The sequence below is a fragment of the Camellia sinensis genome, chromosome 12 (genome assembly GCF_055761805.1).
Source record: "Camellia sinensis isolate YWXY chromosome 12, ASM5576180v1, whole genome shotgun sequence".
NCBI classification, from domain to species: Eukaryota; Viridiplantae; Streptophyta; class Magnoliopsida; order Ericales; family Theaceae; genus Camellia; species Camellia sinensis.
In genome coordinates this window covers 57830991-57841483 of record NC_138972.1, presented here as the reverse complement: position 1 = coordinate 57841483, position 10493 = coordinate 57830991, and positions in this window count along the sequence as shown.

Sequence of the window (10493 nt, the reverse complement as noted above, 5' to 3'; positions counted from 1 at the left end):
AACTCTAGGTCATGAGTAAGGTAGTTCCTCTCATGTGTTTTCAATTACAGTGAACCATAGGCTACTACCTTCCGCTCTTGCATCAAAACACAACCCAAACCTTCCCGTGAGGCATCAAAATACACTAAATAGCCCAAACCCCTCTCTGAAATAATCAATACTGGAGCAGTGGTAAGCCTAACCTTAAGCTCTTGGAAAGACTTCTTACAAGTCTCATTCTACACAAACTTAACTCCCTTCCTCGTCAGTTTAGTCAATGGTGAGGCTAACTTAGAGAAATTCTTCACAAATCTACGATAATACCTGGCCAACCCCAACAAACTACGGATCTCGAAAGCATTCTTAGATGGTTCCCAATCTTGCACTGCCTCTATCTTAGATGAGTCTATAGTCACCCCTTCCCCGGATAACACATGGCCTAAGAACTTAACTTCTCTCAGCCAAAATTCACATTTTCCAAACTTAACATATAGTTTATGGGTTCTAAGAAACTCAAGCACCACTCACAAGTGTTCCTCATGCTCCTCCTCAAATGGTGAGTAAATCAAGATATCGTCCACAAAGACGACCACAAAACGGTCTAAGAACTCACGGAAGATCGGGTTCATCAAATCCATAAACACAACTGGTGTATTGGTTAGTCCAAAGGGCATCACTAGGAACTCATAATGCCTATACCGCATACGGAATGTCATCTTTGGGATATCCTTATCCCTTACTCTCAACTAGTCATAACCTGATTTCAGGTCTATCTTAGAGAAGCAACAAGACCGCTTCAACTGATCAAACAAATCATCTATACAAGGCATTGGGTACTTGTTCTTAATAGTTACCTGGTTCAACATCCGGTAATCTATACAAAGTCACAACACACCATCTTTCTTTCAGGCAAAAAGAGTCGGTACTCCCCAAGGTGAAGTACTAGGGCGGATAAAACCCTTATCTAACAATTCTTGGAGTTGAATCTTCAACTCACTCAACTTGATAGGTGCAAATCTATACGGTGCCATAGAAATTAGTGCCGTGCTAGGCACTAAGTCAATAGAGAACTCGATCTCTCGATGTGGTAGTAAACTAGCTGGATCCTCGAGAAAAATGTCTGAGTATTCATAAACCACCCTTGGTAACTCAACTCGGACTTCATCACACTCTCTACTCAAGAAGTTGGCAAGAAGGCAACTAAGTTCACTCCGCCCACGCAGATCATATACCGGTGATAAGACTCCGTCAACCCGGTCTCCTAAGAAATAAAAGCAATCACCGCTCAAGGTACATACAGTAACCCTCTGTTGGTAGTTATCTATGATAGCCCGATATAATGACAACCAGTCCATACCCAAAATAACATCAAAACTAGACATGTCAATCAACATAAATACAAAAAGAAGTCGACGACTAGTAACCTCTATGTCACAACCTCGACACCCCTGCTTCAAAACAACCTCACCACCAATAGGCGACTCTACATAGATAGGAGATACTAATGGAGCCAACTCTAATCCCAAACCTGATGCAAATGCAAACGATATAACTGAATGAGATGCACCCGTATCAATTAACACATTAGCAGCAGAATTGCAAAACAAGAAGGTACCTCTCACTACTGAAGGAGCTGGTACAAGATTTGGCGCGGTAACAGCATACACACGCCCTGTAGGTCTCTGCTCAACCTGTTCACCCCTCGGAGCATAAGTCTGATGTACTGACTGAGCTGAAGAGGCTCCTTGATTGGCCCTCGAGGCCTGTGTTGACTGTGCAAGCTGGTGACTCTATGTTTGCATCGAACCAGACGCACCGGGTGTGCCACCCAACTGTGGGAAAAACCTTTTCATATGCCCCACCTACCCATACTAATAACAAGTGAGTAGCTGGCTTCTTCCTTGACCCTGGTTCTGAGAACGAGCTGAAGACGATGTAGACCACTACATTCCTCCTCTCTGTGGGCAAGCTGGAGACTTGTGGCCCAACTGACCATATTTGAAACAAGCAATATCTCCCTGACCAAACCTCCCAGAACCTGAACTCAGGACTAAAAAAGTGGACCTCGATGGAGGTCCCTATGACAGCTATGAGTTAGAACACCTCTTCATCTTATTGTCCCCTTAAACATCTTGACTCCTGCTGGAGCCCCTCGTCCTCTCCTCCTCCATCTACATTACGGTCTCAAGACGAGTTGCTGCCTCCACAAGGCGTCCATAACCCCTAATCATCAACCTGGCCACTTTGAACATGAGTCTGGTCCTCAACCTCTTCTCAAACTCTAGACAACGGCACTCCTCAATCGCTACGAGTTCCGGTGCAAACCTCGATAACCTAGTAAATGTGGCCTCAAACTCAACCACATAAGTATTCAACTGCACCAACTTGGAGAACTAGTCTCGCAACTTCTCCCCAGCTGTGGGAGGTAAAAACTTGTCCTGGAAGGCGCTGACTAAAGCCTCACAAGTCACCCTAATGTGCCCACGCGCATACTTCCACCACTGACTCACATCTCCCTTTAGTTGGAAGGATGCCAAGGTCACTCGCAACTGGTGGTCCTCGATGCCAAGCATCCCGAACGTTTTCACTACATGCTCTAGCCACTCGTCCACCTTCAATGGCTCCTTGGGATCACCCACAAACTCATCTGGATTTGATCAAAAAAACTCCCGCTTCAAGAAAGATGACTCTACCTTAGCTACTTGGGCTTGGACTTGATTTTCAGTCTTGAGAATGTCCATAGATTCTCACAATGCTCCGGTCATTTCGTGGGCTAAGGCGCCTATGGCCTGTTGACTAACTGCTTTGGCCACATTGGCCTGACCAACCCCTTCTTCCTACGCCGGAATTTCATCCGGTAAAGGCACCTCATGCCTCCTAGGCCTACCACGCCTACCACCACGTCCACGTCCACATCCACATCCTGACATCCTAATGAAGGTAACGTAAGAGATTAGCACATTTACAAAGGTGCCAAAGCTAACTCACTCGTGTCCTAATGCGGTGGACAACAGTAATTCATTCCACATAAGCACGTTGTTACATAAACGCATACAAATTTCATTTTTGGATAATGACCATCCTGGGGCGTTGCCAGAGTTCCAATCAAAAACAGCAGTGATCAAATGCTCTTCTAATAGGACTTTTAAAAACCCGTAGACTTAATTAACATCCTAGAAATTAAATCTCATAACCATATAACCACATAAGCATGTTATCATGTAAACACATCGTATATACTAAAGTCTCTATCAAGCGAGACAAACCCATTGTGGTAATAACCACTTCCCACGTACCTAAAGTATTCAAACCTAGTACGCCATGATACCAAGTTGTAATGCCCTCAAAATAAATGTGATAAACCCATCTCATAAGCGAAAATAAAGTTGAAACAAAGTACTTTCATTCATCAGAGTTAATATACAAAATGGGATACATGCGATATACATTCATAAATAGTTCATCATGAATCTATAACATGTGCTACAAATGGTAAAAAGTAATAAAAGCTAAACAAATATTCATATGCCCTAAAAACTTACATCTTTCCAAATCACTGCTTGGTTACAACAAAATGAGTCTAGCTCAACATAATTAAGCCCTTGGCTATACAAAGTAAGTACAATAAAAAAGAAGCTTTGCTTCAAATCTCCCAAAAGTACTATCTTGGCGGAGGCATATCTCCAATACCTGAAAATGGTTTTTCCCAAATAGGGTGAGCCAAAGCCCAATAGAAATAATCTAACATAATATATGAACCTTAACAAAGATATAAGTATGAAATGCATATTCAATGCCCATGATAAAATCATTTATAACTCTTTTGCAAAACCATGTCGTGCCAAGCTTTATATCTCAATTCATGTTATCTTAATTAGTGAGTCATTCGCCATTTGCCATTTTATCTCATTTCATGAGTCGTTCACCAATTCATTCAGACAACTAAACTGAGGGTACAACTCAATGGATTTCTACCTAACACAAGCATTATACAAGCACTTCAATTTGTCATTTTACGGATATTTCGTACGCGAGAACCGGCACCCATACATACGATTTTCGAAACGTTCACCCTGGATACATAGGCCAACTTAATTCAATGGAGTCCATCTCATTTCTTCTCCGAAACATGGAGTACATCCCCGTTCTCCTCCCACATATCATACATTTACAATGTATTAAAACATAGTCATATTCAATGACAACCAAAAATAGATTAGTTTCATTTCACCTAATTCTCATGCAATTTTTACAACAATCATAGCTATCTTCCACCGATAGCCCAAAACAGATATTTCTAAACAGATATATAATCTTCAAGATTGATAAATTATCCAAATTTTCATGTATGAGAGGTAATACATACCCAACTCTACCATTTATATACATATCCATCAAATTTCACAATTTCCATACTAATACCAATTATTTATATAAAATAATTAATTGAGACATTTTAGGGCAAAACTTCATTTCTTCCAAGTCCATTCCAAATATCAAATCAACAAATTAATCACACCACAACCTCATATCCACCCCCATAACCATTCCCAATACATACATTTGAAAACCTCTCTTTTGATTTTAAACCTAAGCCCTAGGTTTGTTCAAATCATTCCATGTTCCAATATTTTTTACACATCAACAAATAACTAAGTTAAAATTTGGAAATGTATTATCACTCACCTCTTGAAAACAAAATAACAACGATGAGCCTTCAGTTCCACAATCCTCCTAAGCTAAGTCTTTGGTGGAGGCATATCATCAGTACTTGAAATGTTTTTCCCACATAGGGTGAGCCAAAGACCAGTAGAAATAATCAAACACAGTAAATGGATCTTAAAAAAGCTATAGGATGAATGCATATGCCATGTTCTTGCCAAAACATTTTCTTTTTATTTTTATATATCTCTTTTCAAAACTATGCAATGCCAAGTTATTATCTTGATTCATAAATCATTTCTATTACAAGGGCAGTGAATCATACTCTGAGAATTTCAAAACAATACAACCTTTCTCAAAAATTTCATTCGAAGGAAACCGTAAGCTGGCATCCATGTAAACGTAGGCTATACAAGCACTACTATTGCCATTTCATGAAATTTCGTCCAGGGATCGGCACCCATGTATACGCGCGATTTTCGGGGCTTTGACCCTGAACACACAGGCCAACTTATTTGATGTAACAATAATCTCTTATCAGATTCACCCATATTCTCAAAACAACAACATTTCCAATGTATAAGTGTGAGATAATGCTCAATGCAAATGAATAAGAAAATAGTCTCAATTCTCCTAATTCACGTGCAATTTCTACAACAATCATAGGTATCCTCCATCGATAGCTCAAAACGGATATTTCTAAACATATATATAATCACCAACAAAGATAAACTCTTCAAATTTTCAAGAGGTGAGTGATAATACATATCTACTCATAGAAGAGTGTAGAAAGTCCCTACCTCAAAGCTAGAAGTCGATCAAAGCAAGAAGGAAACTTCAAAGATGCTCAAACACAACTCTGTTTGAATGAAAACATAACCCTTAACAAGGCACACGCATGGAGAAACCACTAGATCTAGATGAAAAAGTAGAGAGAATGTAGGTTCTAGAGAGAGAGGGTCCTGATCTAGGGCTTTGAGAGAAAAATATGTGAAAAAGTGATGTAGAAAGGTGTTGCTGCGAACTAATATACGCACAGTCCGCTCGAGCACAATAAGTGACGCTCGAGCGTAGAATGCACACTCCCAGTAATTTTGCAAACAACAGACCAACACTTGGGTGCAAGAAGAGCTGCTCGAGCGCAGAAAGAACTGCTCGAGTGTAGAATTCACTCTCCCAGCAGTTTTATAGACTTGCAAAAGTATTGAGAGTTCGCAAAGCCCGCTCGAGCGCAAGAAGTGCCACTCGAGCGAATGAGCAAAATTTTGGACAACAAAAGTTTGGAAACTAAGCAACAAACCTGTCTCAAACGCAACTACAATAATCCAACAACCAAATTTAAGGATGTACAAGGGAGGCAAGACATGAACAACAATACGTAACTATGAAATCCGAGTCCAGAATATAAAATCGGTTGGGTCTAAACCAAAATCGCTATAGTACTGTCTCCATGCTGGTCTTCTCGGTCCTATTCAAGCTACTGTTTATTTTGATTAAGTGTAGAGAGAATGACTCAATTTTGACGATCTTCAACCTGCTAATAAAGGAAACGTAATAAAGGAAATTGAGGACTTGGCATTTGTTTTTTTGGGAAAAAGGAGATGAATTAGCATGGTTGAAGTCATCGAAAGCGGTGGTTACAAAGTTGTTTACAATGGGGAGTTATCGGGAAGTAATGGAAAAATGATAGCTATAGAAAAAGGTTTATCCAACCCCCAAAAGATATAGAAAAATGAAGATAGTAAGCTTCTAAAAACAAAAAAAAAAAGATTGTAAATCAAATAATAGATTCAAACCGTGGGTCAAATTTGGCACAAGAACCCTTATAATATATGTGATATATATTTAGAATTTGGGATTATTATATAATATATATTATACAATCATATTATTTTTAGGTGAATAGTGGTTTACCCAATAGATTCCCCAACTGTAAATCTCACACTGAAAATTTATTAAAATTAAAATGTATAAAGTTAATGTTAAATAAATTTGAGTAACATAAGATATAATAAACAAATGTGTATGGGGTCATATATGTATTATAAGATATAATAACAATGTTATATGTTTGCCATTTGCAGTTTGTTGCCTTTAAATTTAACAAAAAGTTGCTCCAATTAGATATAGTAAACAAGCGGTTATTTACCTTTTTATTGTTTCCAATGTTATGGTTGTCATTTTGATTAATTAATGACTGCAAATTTGTCCACACTCACAAAATGAGTCAACAGTACACTTTATTTTAGTAGTTGTTTGATTAGAGTGAGGCTCATTTATGCTAGAGTTATACAGAAAGATAACATAATTAAATAAATATATTTACTTTAACTTTTGTAAGCTTCACTTCTTTGTATTTAAAATAATAATAACACTTCTTTGATTCACTATGCTTGGTTTCACTTTTTAAAAAATATTTTTTAGAAAATTTTACTTTCTTATTTTTCATGTTTTTTTATTTTTATTGATTTTTTTTAATATTTAAGCAATTTTTAAAATTTTTAGACACACCTAGCTTAGATGTATCTAAAAAGTAAAAAAAAATGTGAATAAACCTTTTAAAAATTCACTAAATACCCAAAATACAAAAAAAAAAAATACGAGAATTCAGTATATTTTTTGTATTTTTATGCACTTATTAATTTTTTAAAATATTTTTTCACAAATTTTTTACTTTTTAGATACATCTAAGTAAGATTCATCTAAAAAGTAAAAAAAAAATGTTTAAAATTTAAAAAATATTCACTAAAAACAAAAAAACACGAAAACCAAAAAACTTAATTTTCAAAAAACTTAATTCAAAAAACTCAAACCAACACACTGAATAATTTTCACTTTTTAAGTTAAAGTGAATGTTGTAAGTGTTTGGAGACATAACCAAAAGACCACTTTGGTCATAATCAAAAAATAAAAATAAAAATAAAAATAATCACGTTAGGTCATAATTATCAACACAATAAATCATTAAATTTTTTTTTGCCCCAATACACAAAACTTGACTCATAACGAAAATTACAAATATCATAACCGAACATATAATATATATATAAAAAAACAAAAAAAAGTTTGTGTTATAAATTTTTCATATTTATATAAAATTATTTTCATTACAATTGCCCTCATTTAACTAGCATGACCCTTGAAATTTAGTCAACAAAATTCACAAAATTGAAATTTTATTTTTTTGATGAACAATGGTCCACCCAATAAAGTCACTTTTGCGAACCATCTAAAAAAATAGATTCACTTTTGCTACTTTCACAAAAATGAAGAAATATTTTTAGGTGAACAGTGGCCTACCCAAATCTAACATTGAAAATTTAAAATTTAAAATTGAAGCATAATCCATTAGTTAAAGTTGAATAAATGAAAGCAACATAAGAAATAATAAATGAAGTGTATGGTACATAAAATAAAGGAGGGTACTATAAGATATAATAAATAGATGTGTATGATTAGATGTAATTAACGAGGGTAAAATAAATTATACTAAACACACGTATATGATTAGATGTAATAACCATGTTGTAAGTGATTAGAGACCGAGCCAAAGACAACTTTGGTCATAACAAAAATATAAAAAAAAAATACTCCAAATCATAATTAACACCACAATAATTTATTTTTTAAAAAAATTTGGTCCCAATATATAAAACTTGACTCATAACAAAAATTACAAAATTTCATAACCAAACATATGATACCAAACAAAAAAGGAATATATTATAAAATGTTCATATTTATATGCAATTATTTTCATTTAACAAACAATACCCTTGTGATTCAGTCAACAAAGTTCACAAAAATAAAAAATTATTTTTAGGTGAACAGTGGTCCACCCAACATATTTCCAAACGGCGAATCTAACTTTGAAAATTTAAAATTGAAACGTAATCCTTAGGTTAAAATTGAATAAATGAGAGTAACATAAGACGTAATAAACAGACGTGTATTGGTAGATATAATAAATGAAGGTAATATAAGATATAATAAAATGAAGGTAATATAAGATATAATAAACGAATGAGGATGGTTAGATATAACAACTAAGGGATAGGAATTAAAGTATATATAATTTTTTTATTTTTTAGTATTATGTATATAATCTAATCACGGAGTCGTTTCAATTCTGTTATCATTTTCATGGGGTTTGTTCAGTGCCACTCAAATCATACTTGCTTCATCCGTCACAATTCAGTAGGTCAGTGTATAGTCTTGTTAGTTTATGTAGATGATATTATTCTCACGTGTGATGATTCTGTAGGCATTGATAAAGTAAAAAGGGATTTGGAACCCATCTTTGATATTAAGGATTTGGAAAATCTCAAGTATTTTCTTGGGATTAAGGTGGCTCACTCACAGTAAGGAATTTCTTTATCTTAGGAAAAGTACACTCTTGACCTGCTTCAAGATACTGATATTGTAATGATCCAGATTTTTAATTATTTTGTAAAATTTATACTAATATTATTTAATCATAGTTATGAAAATATACGATTTATTTTATATTATTATGTGTAATTTTATAAAATAATATAATTATTAAAAATTTAAAGATCAAAATATAAATAAATAAATAATAATAATAATAATAATAATAATGGGCAAAAGTGAAATATTGTGAAATGTGACCAAACACCTGTTAAGTCTAAGTCCTTAGATGTGTGAATCATCACCTAGGAAATTAATTATACGATGAGTCACCTGTTAAGCTCGGGTATAAAAGAAGGACGTAATTTGGCTGGGTGAAGAAAGAGGTGATTCGGCTAGGTGAAAAAAGAGAGAACGAAACGAAAGAAAGGAAGGAAAAAAAAGAGAGAAATGAAAGGAAAAAAAGGAAATAAAATAAAGGAAGTTGAAGGGGTTTTTAGTAGTGGAAAGAAAGAGTGTGGTATTAAAGTTAATGTGAGTTATATTATACCTTGAGTCATCATAATATATTTTACGTATGTTTTGACTTATCATATTTATTTTATACAAGTTATGTTTTATAAACTATTATGAATTATATAAATATTTCAGTTACGTGATTTATTTTCTGAAACCTATTTGTGAAAATGAAATCCATAGATATATTTGTTTATATTTTAAAAAATATTTGACTATAACCTTATAAACAATTATATTTTGTAAGTACCACCACGTGAGTCCCATGCTTAGGGGGTTTAAATAACCATTGGCCTCTGTTTGACCACTTTGTAGTCCTCTGTTTGTCATGGATCCATTGACCTCTGTTCTGTGCGGAGCAAAATGCTGTGTGGAGATAAGTGCTACACTACTGTGGGAGCCACCTCTATAGTCCGTACGAGTCACCTCTTGAATCCGTACGCCTGTTCTGACTGTCACTTCAGTGACCTCTGTTCTGTTATGTTCTGTACCGTGGTTATGGTTATTTACTTACATAATTTCTGTATTTCAGTTTCTGTCACTTAAATGATTTGTTTACCAAATTACCGTGGTTATGGTTATTTATTTATATAATTTCTATATTTCAGTTTTGCTACTTAAAGGATTATTTGTTCCGACTAAGTCATCTTAAATGTTTTGGCCTAACTAACTATCCATGATTATTTTATGTTCCTTATACTCTTGGTATAGTATTTCTTACTCTGCCATGTGCTTATAGTTGTTTACCAATTTTCAGGAAACAATGCAATTCAGAAATAACTTTTGAAAAGTCGGGTTACGAAATAGACACCTACAACACTTTTATTGATATTTTTCTATGTAAATATCAGCCTTTTTGGTCACTATAATTTTGTAATAAAAGAGAAGCTCCGATGATTATTTTGGTACCCTCATTTAAATATTACTTCCGCTTGCGTTTATTAATTTGTTTAAGAATTGGTAGG